This window comes from Mustela lutreola, chromosome 14 (assembly GCF_030435805.1).
Source record: "Mustela lutreola isolate mMusLut2 chromosome 14, mMusLut2.pri, whole genome shotgun sequence".
NCBI classification, from domain to species: Eukaryota; Metazoa; Chordata; class Mammalia; order Carnivora; family Mustelidae; genus Mustela; species Mustela lutreola.
The window spans coordinates 37,554,580-37,562,925 of record NC_081303.1 but is presented as its reverse complement, the minus strand read 5'-3'; the positions used below and the strand labels follow the sequence as shown (position 1 = coordinate 37,562,925).

Sequence of the window (8,346 nt, the reverse complement as noted above, 5' to 3'; positions counted from 1 at the left end):
AGCTGAAGGCAGACACTTAATGACTGAGCTACCCAGGCGTCTCTATACTACTATTTCTTTATCCATTCATCCACTGATGGACACAGGTTGTTTCCATCTATCTGCTATTATAAATAAGGCTGCAGTGAACATGAGGGCACAGAAATCTTTTTCAAGTTAGTTTTTTGTTTTCGGTGGATAAGTACCTGGAAGTGGAATTTCTGGATCATAAGTTAGTCCTATTTTAAATTTTTGGGGGGCGATCTCCATACTGTTTTCCACAGCAGCTGCACCAGTCTGCATTCCCACCAATCGTACACGGGATGTCTTTTTTCCCACATCCTCGCCAACACCTGTTGTTTTTGGTGTTTAAGATTTTAGGGATTCTGACAGATGTGCGGTGATATCTCATCGGGTTTTGATTTGTATTTCCCTGATGATGAGTGATGTTGAGCATCTTTTCAAGTGTCTGTTGGCCATTTGCAGGTCTTCTTTGAGAAAAATGTCTATTTGGATCTTCTGTCAATTTTTTAATTGGATTGTTTGTTTTCTTGCTATTGGGTTGTGTGAATTCATTATATATTTTGGATATTAACCCCTTATCAGATATAGAACATGCAAATATTTTCTCCCATTCCACAGGTTTTCTTTTAGTTTTGTTGGTTGCTTCCTTTCTGTGCAAGGGCTTTTTATTTTGATGAAGTTCCATAGTTTATTTTTGCTTTTGTTTCTTACACTATTGGTTAGTTTCAGAAAATCATCATCGATACCAACATCTAGGTCTTATGGTCAAGTCTTTAATCCTTTCCGAGTTAATTTTTGTATATAGTGTAAGACAGTGATCGATTTCATTCTTTTGCATGTGGCTGTTTTTCCTAACATCATCTATTGAAGGGACTATCCTTTTCTCTCATATATTCTTGGCTCCTTTGTTGTAAATTAATTAACTATAAATGTGTAGGTTTATTTCTAGACTCTCTATTCTGTTCCATTGATCTACATTTCTGTTTCTATGCAAATACCACATTGTTCTTATTACTACATCTTGGTAATATAGTTTGAAATCCAGGAGCAAGATGCCTTCAGATTTATTCTTTTTTTTTTTCTCTAGATTTCTTTGCCTATTTGGACTTTTTGTGGTTCCATACAAATTTTACGATCATTTACTCTATTTCTTTGAAAAATGTCACTGGATTTTTTTTTATAAAGATCGCATTCATTCTATAGATTGTTTTGGGCAGGTTGGACATTTTAACAGTATTGATTCTTCCAATCCATGAGCATTTTCATTCATTCGTGTCTTTTTCAATTTATTTCATTAATGTCTTGTAGTTTTCAATGTGAGGGTCTCTGATTTTCTTGGTTAAACCAATTCCTAGGTATTTTATTCTTTTCAATGCAATTGAAATTGGATTGTCATCTTAATTACTCTTTCTGGCTTGTTTATCAGTGTATACAAAACAACAAATTTTAGTGTATTGATTTTGTATCTTGACACCCTACTGAATTTATTTATTATTTCTAATAGTGTATTTGGTGGAGTTCTTAGGGTTTTCTGTATATAGTATAATGTCTGACTTAGATACATTTTTTTCTTGCCTAATTGCTGTGGCTAAGACTCCTAATACTATGCTGAATGAAAATAGGAAGTGGGGTCATACTCGTCTTGTTCCTGATCTTAGAGAAAAAGTCTTCAGTTTTTCATTGAGTATGATAATAGCTGTGGGCTTGTCATTTGTGGTCTTGGTTATATTGAAGTACATTCCCTTTATACCCACTTTGTTGACTATTTTTATCATAAATGGATGATGAGTTTTGTCAAGTGCTTCTTCTGCATCTATTGAGATGATCGTATGGCTTTTATCTTTTATTTTGTTGATGTGGTGTATCACGTTGGTTTGTGGATGTCGAACCTTCCTTGCATCTGTGGAATAAATCCCACTTGATTGGTGTATGATCTTTTATATATACTGTTGAAATCAGTTTGCTAATATTTTGTTGAGGATTTTTGTATCAATGTTCATTAGGGATATTGGCCTATAGTTTTCTTTTCTTGGGGGGTCCTTTTCTGGTTTAAGTATCAGAGTAACGTTGGCCTCATAAAAAGAGTTTGAAGAGTTCTATCTTTTTGTTTTTTGGAAGAGTTTGAGAAGGATTGGTATGGACTTTTCTTTGAATATTTGGAAAAATCCACTAATGTACAAGTCCTGGACTTCTGTTTATTTGGGAGGTTTTTGATGATTGGTTGAATCTCCTTACTAGTAATCAGTCTGTTGAGATTTTCTATTTCACCATGATTCAGTCTTGGTAGGTTGTACATTTCTAAGAATTTTTCTACTTCTTCTAGGTTATACAATTTATTGGTGTATGGTTGTGCATAGTGTCTCTTATGACACTTTGTGTTTCTGTGGTATCAGTTGTAACATCTCTTTCTTATCTGATTTTATTTATACGACTCTTCTCTCTTTTTTCCTTGATGAGTCTAGCTAAAGGCTTGTCAGTTTTATTTATTGTTTCAAAGAAACAACTCTTAATTTCATTGATCTTTTCTATTCTCTTTTTAGTCACTATTTCATTTATCTCTGCTCTAATCTTTACTATTTCCTTCTTTCTACCAGCTTTGGGCTTTGTTCTTTTCCTAGTTTCTTGAGGTGTAAATCTAGGTTGTTTATTTGAGAACTTTCTTGTTTTATCAAGGTAGGTATATATTGCTATGAAGTTCTCTGTTAGAACTACTTTTGCTGTATCCCACTAATTTTGGTATGCTACATTTTCATTTTCATTTTTGTTTGTCTCAAGGTTCTGTTTCCTTTTTTTTTTTAATTTCTCTTTTGAGCCATCAGTTATTCAGTTGTTTAATTGTTCAGTGTTGTTTAATTGTCACATATTTATGAATTTTCCAGTTTTCTTCATGCAATTAATTTCTAGTGTCATACTATTGTGGTCATAAAAGACATCCATGTAAACTTAGTGCAGTTCTGGCACAGTAGAGTGCCAGAACAGCAGCCCTTCTGGGAAGAGAGAAGAAGCAAGAAGGCCAGGGAAGGGGGTGGGTGAGGGGATGGGGGGCCTGGATCCTTAGTGTGACTCTGCCACCAGCTGAGTGACCTTGGACAAGTCTCTTACTCGCTCTCCCACCTATAAAATGAGCATACTGGACTCATCAATTATGGGTTTCCATATTTTGCACTCTTTAACTTGCATTAACCTGGCTTATGTTTTGGTCCCTACTAGACTAATTTCCTTAAGGACAGAGTCTGTATATTCTACCCCTAAACCAAGTCCTGGGCTGGCTTTCTGCAAAACTTTTCCCTTTCTCCAATTTACTACACTCCATCCTGCCTCTCAGGCCCACAGTGCTGTCCAAGGGCGTCCCTGGTGCTGGAAAATTGACTTGATGCCCACAAACCCAACTATCTAAATGTCGGAAGTGCTCATCCCATCTGGGTTCCATTTGCCCAAAAAGTCTCACGTGGGGATTTTGGTACTCAGGAATTGCAGGGTCTCTCAGGGCTGAGGGGCCTGCTCAGGGTTCTCACCCTGTCGCAGCATATTCTCCTGCTGGGACTGCAGCGATCGCGTCCCCAGATGGCTTGTCCCCAGAGAAGAGACTGATTTCTTTTTATTCTCTTCTAATTTATCTTTCCATAAAAAATGTTTAATGCTACTCTGGAAGCCCAGGGCCCCTGCCTTGTCCTCCTAGACACCATCCCTAGCTGCACACCCAACTCATACCCTCTGTTTGTAGAACAAGAAACCATGATCCTAGTGGGGGGCCCTTCCAACACTGCTGTGTTTCCAGAAGGCTCACCTATGAGTACGTGTGGCTCTTCCACGTGGCTCAGAAGCTACACGCAGAATAGAAAAATGAACAGAAGGACAGAGCACAAACATTTATATTATTAGCTGGCACATTATTTCTGTAAGAGTTGTTTTCCCCAGGGAAATATCTTGTCACAAGCTTAACTCATTGGCGGAGAGCAGGATGGTGCTGTTTACAGAGAATGTTTTTACACTGATTCTTTTATTTGTTTGAGACTCGTTAGTGGAGAAACAGAGGCCCAAGAGGCTATGACTTGTTTAGGATCTGACAGCTAACACACCATGGCCACAGGGCTGATGCACAGGTCTTTGGGCTCCTGATCCAGTGCTCTTTCCTGGGCCGAAAGCTACTTCAAAACGCAGACTTCTCAAATCAGGTATTCTTCTCTTCAAACAAAGAACCAATCAATGATTTAGAAAAATTGTCTAGGGGGCACCTGGGTGGCTCAGTGGGTTAAACCTCTGCATTCAGCTCGGCTCGGGTCATGATCCCAGGATCCTGGGGGATTGAGCCCCGAATCTGGTTCTTTGCTCGGCAGGGAGCCTGTTTCCTCCTTTCTCTGCCTGCTTCTCTGCCTACTTGTGATCTCTCTCTCTGTCAAATAAATAAATAAATAAATCTTAAAAAAAAAAAAAAAGAAAAAAGAAAAATTATCTAGGCTTGTGGGCAAAACTTCTCTCCCCAATTCTCAAGCTAACTGCAGTGTTTACAGGGCGTCAGTGGCCGGAGTGACCGTGTTTACTACACCCTTGCGTTCCCACCTGCCTCCTTGCTGTCCTCAGGACCTCTGCAGGATGTCATTGTCATGTTGCAGTCACTGGCTGGTGAGAGACCCATCCCAGCTCCCCTCTCCCACTCCCCTTTCATTTTAGGCAAGAGACAGGAAATATGGCTGTGGGTAAAGCCATGAAACAGGAATGCAACATTTGCTACTTATGTCCTTCATTAAACTACAAAGCCAAAATAATACGTGCAGATGGCAAGGTCATCAGTGTTCTGCCAGCTTATTTTAGAAGATTTCTTTCTTCCAACTCAGACGTCAGGCTAGATGTCAACTCTAATAAGGTAGAAATTTCTTGCGGTGCAAAACCCTGTGCATGTGTTTCTGACAAGCTCTGAGGACCCACGTTGCTTTGCCTCATGTAGAGTTTATTCCTTATTTTGTTTCCCAGATACGGAATAGGCTCAATTCCAATCTCAGAGGCAAATGTATCTGGAGAGATAAAGAAACCGGGGAGTGGGGGAGGGGAGCAATTTAAAACGCGACAGGGTCTCTCTCAACAAAATGAATAATTAAATTTTGCATTTGTTGTCCAGCAGAAGTGATTATATGGGCAGACGCTGAGGGAAGTGCGATCATGGTGTTAATGATGGGTTAAATGAAACATTACACTCTTCTATTATTATTGCGTGAGGCTGGGTGTGAGGGAAGGAAGCCAGTTTGCCCAGGCAGAGTGTTCCACAGAGATTAAGGCGTTCTGCATTTTGCAATCTTGCCACTGAGTTCATTTGTCCCCAGGCAAAGTTATCCTCTTTTCTGATAGTTTCCCTCTCCCCTATCCTCCCTCCCTCTCTATTCTTGTTCTCTGTCTCATGCCTCCTAGTACATCACGATAGATCTGCTAAATCCAGCCCTGCTTAAAGTCTGGTTTGATCTACTCCTTGAGGCTGAATAAATTAATAGTTTAGGAATAAGGAGATTAGGACAAGTTTTGTATTCACAGCTAACTGGGTGGGCCATAGAAGCACTACTCACAGTGACCCCAAACCAGAAACTGCCCCCAAATGCTCATCGACCAAAGAACAGATCAGGGGTCGCACACTCGCCAGCTGGAACGGGAAGGAGTGACCCACAGCTTCTTGCTGCAGCATACCTCACGGACATGATGCTGAGCCCAAGCAGCTGGACCCAAGAGAGAACATACCACAGGAATCTGTTTATGGACACAGAGTATAAGATCCGGCAAAATCAAGCTATCCTGTTAGAAGCAAAGGTTGTGCTGATCTGTGTAGCTTTTATGGACTGTAGCTTTTAGGTGTGTGTGTTGAGGGGAGGGGGTCCTCCTGGGTTCATGTAATTTTATTTCTGGATTCAGGTGTTGGATCCGTTTGGTTTGTGTAAACTCTTTGAGCTCTTCACCTATGAGTCCCTTTCTGAATGTCGATTTTATTTTTAGAGATTTTATTGATTTATTTGAGAAAGAGAGAGCATGAGTCGGGAGGGGGGCAGCAGAGGGAGAAACAGACTCCCCGTTGAGCAGGGCGCCTGAGGTGGGACTCGGTCCTGGAACTCCAGGATCATGACCTGAGCGGAAGGCAGATGCTTAACACACTGAGCCACCCAGAAGCCCCTGCATGTATATTTTAATTTAAAAAATCCCCAAAGTTCACGCAATATAGTTTTTACAAAGGGGTTTAGCAAATTATAACATATGTCTGCAAGGTCTGGCCTCCCTCTCCAGCCCTCCCCATACTCGGCTCTGGAGCCCGCCCTGCCCTCAGGCACAGCCTCCCCTGCCTCCCCCTCATTCCAGAGTTCTGGGCTGTTCTGGGCTCTCTTGCTTTTCCAGTCTCGCCTATTTCACTTCACTGTCCTTCTTGTTTAATGTTCTGAACACCACACGATGTTCCTTCGTTAAAGGTAAAATCAGGGCACCAGGCAGTTACAACCCACCTTGGACAAGAGAACTGTGAGGTCTCTGGGAAAATGCTGGGAATTGACACCTGCTGCATCTCAGCTCATCAAGGACACAATGATGAGGACGGAGGCCGCATGGGGCCCCAACCGTTTGCACGGCTTTTGCAATGATAGAGAGTGGAGAGAAATGAGTTTGCTCATGACCCCTGCGTGTGAGAAGATGACCACCAGGACCACAAGCACTTGCAGCCTGAGTGGGGCAGGGGCAGGAAGGCAGGAACAAAGCACAGTCTTGCGAGTACCACACAGGAGGGAGTGCATGAGACCAGTCCTCTCCTGGGCCAGACACTCGCCCTGGAACGGCTCTCCTGCCGCCTGATCTGTCACACACTCATCCTCTGTGATGATGGGGACCGGCCGCAATCCAAACGGAAACCTGACTCTCCCTCCAGGCACCTGGCAGGAGGCCAGGAAGGAGGTCAGTGCCTATTGGAGAAAGAGCCTAGGATTTGGGCATCTGATAAAACATGCAGCCCCAAAGGGACCTCACCCCCCATGTCCGTGGCTCCATGGTGCTGGCGGCTGCAGTGAAGTCCGCCGAAAACATCTCTTGTGGCTGGGCAGGACCCAGCCTTGGACCACTGAACAGGTGGTCTCCTGCAGCGGCTGCCACACAGACACAGACCAGGAGTCAAGCCAGAGAAGTCGCAGAGGGTGCTGGCCTGGGATGCCCTCACCAAGAGGCCACCTGTCCGCCACGCAATAGTGAATCCTACCACCATCCTGGTGGAAGGAAGGAGGCTCAGCCAGCGGTGGTCATGTGAGATGTGGATCCCGCCGAGTCCACTGTCCTCCTATCTGACTGCACTGTTCTGGGAGAAGGCAGGCCAGCCGTCCTGTCTGCAGGAAGATCTGCTCCCCTGCTGTCCTCACGCAGGGCAGCTTGGAAGACTGGGGGAGCGTGGCCCGGCTGGTGGAAGCCACCAGGACCCGCTGCAGTGGCAGAGAGAATGGGGTCCCTTGTCACTGGGCAGCACCACCCCGTGTCCGAAGCCAGTGGCTCCCATCCCAAGTTGGAAAAGGCAAAGGATAAAGCACTGGCCACGAAACTGGGCTGGGTGGATGCTACTGTACGTGACAGTAATGAACATTCAGCCTGCGTCGAAACCAAAACCAGACCAAAACCACCCCACCCCAAGAAATCTGAGCAGGGCATTCCTCCCCAGGTTCCCCCACCCTAGGCCTGGGGCACCCACTGGGTTCAGCCCAAGCCTGCCCTGCAGACGTCCACCCACCTGGCCGGCTTACCTTCTGCTCTCCTCCTTCTTGAAGCCTGTTTCTGCACCCGGCCTCCTTCCTTCTGGGACTGCCCTCCCCACCCAGCCCCACAGCACCCGACAGACGGCGGTGTTCACCTGACCTCTGGGCACCGTTGACTGGTTCTGGGTTGGGCTTGCAGCTGAATAGGGGACCAATTCCTGTTCCCTCCCGGAAGCACACCTCCCTTGCCATGGCCAGCTAGTCCAGCAGTGAACACCTGGCCAAAGTGCACGGATTCCAGTTTTTCTGTAGAATATTCTGGAACTAGAGCGGAGAAGGAGAAAGAAGTCTTTCTCAGGAGGTGAGCTGTCACATTTAACATTTAAAAGAGCCATTTCAGGGGCACCTGGGTGGCTCAGTGGGTTAAAGCCTCCACCTTCTGCTCAGGTCATGATCCCAGGGTCCTGGAATCGAGCCCCACATCAGGCAGGGAGCCTGCTTCCTTCTCTCTCTCTCTCTCTCTGCCTGCCTCTCTGCCTACTTGTGATCTCTATCTTTCAAATAAATAAATAAAATCTTAAAAAAAATAAAAAATAAAAGAGCCATTTCAGCCATGTTCCCTGGGACCGGGACACAGAGGAGAGAG

The 8,346-nt window shown here is 44.4% G+C and overlaps 1 long non-coding RNA gene across 1 annotated transcript; it reads right to left on the bottom strand.

Annotated features, from left to right (window-relative positions):
* Window positions 1-6,151: 6,151 nt before the first annotated feature.
* Window positions 6,152-7,862, bottom strand: LOC131815133 (uncharacterized). The gene is made up of 2 exons (XR_009347588.1): window positions 7,749-7,862; window positions 6,152-7,433 (listed from the first exon to the last, which is right to left on the bottom strand). It is a non-coding gene; the product is annotated as an uncharacterized LOC131815133 (long non-coding RNA).
* Window positions 7,863-8,346: the final 484 nt, after the last annotated feature.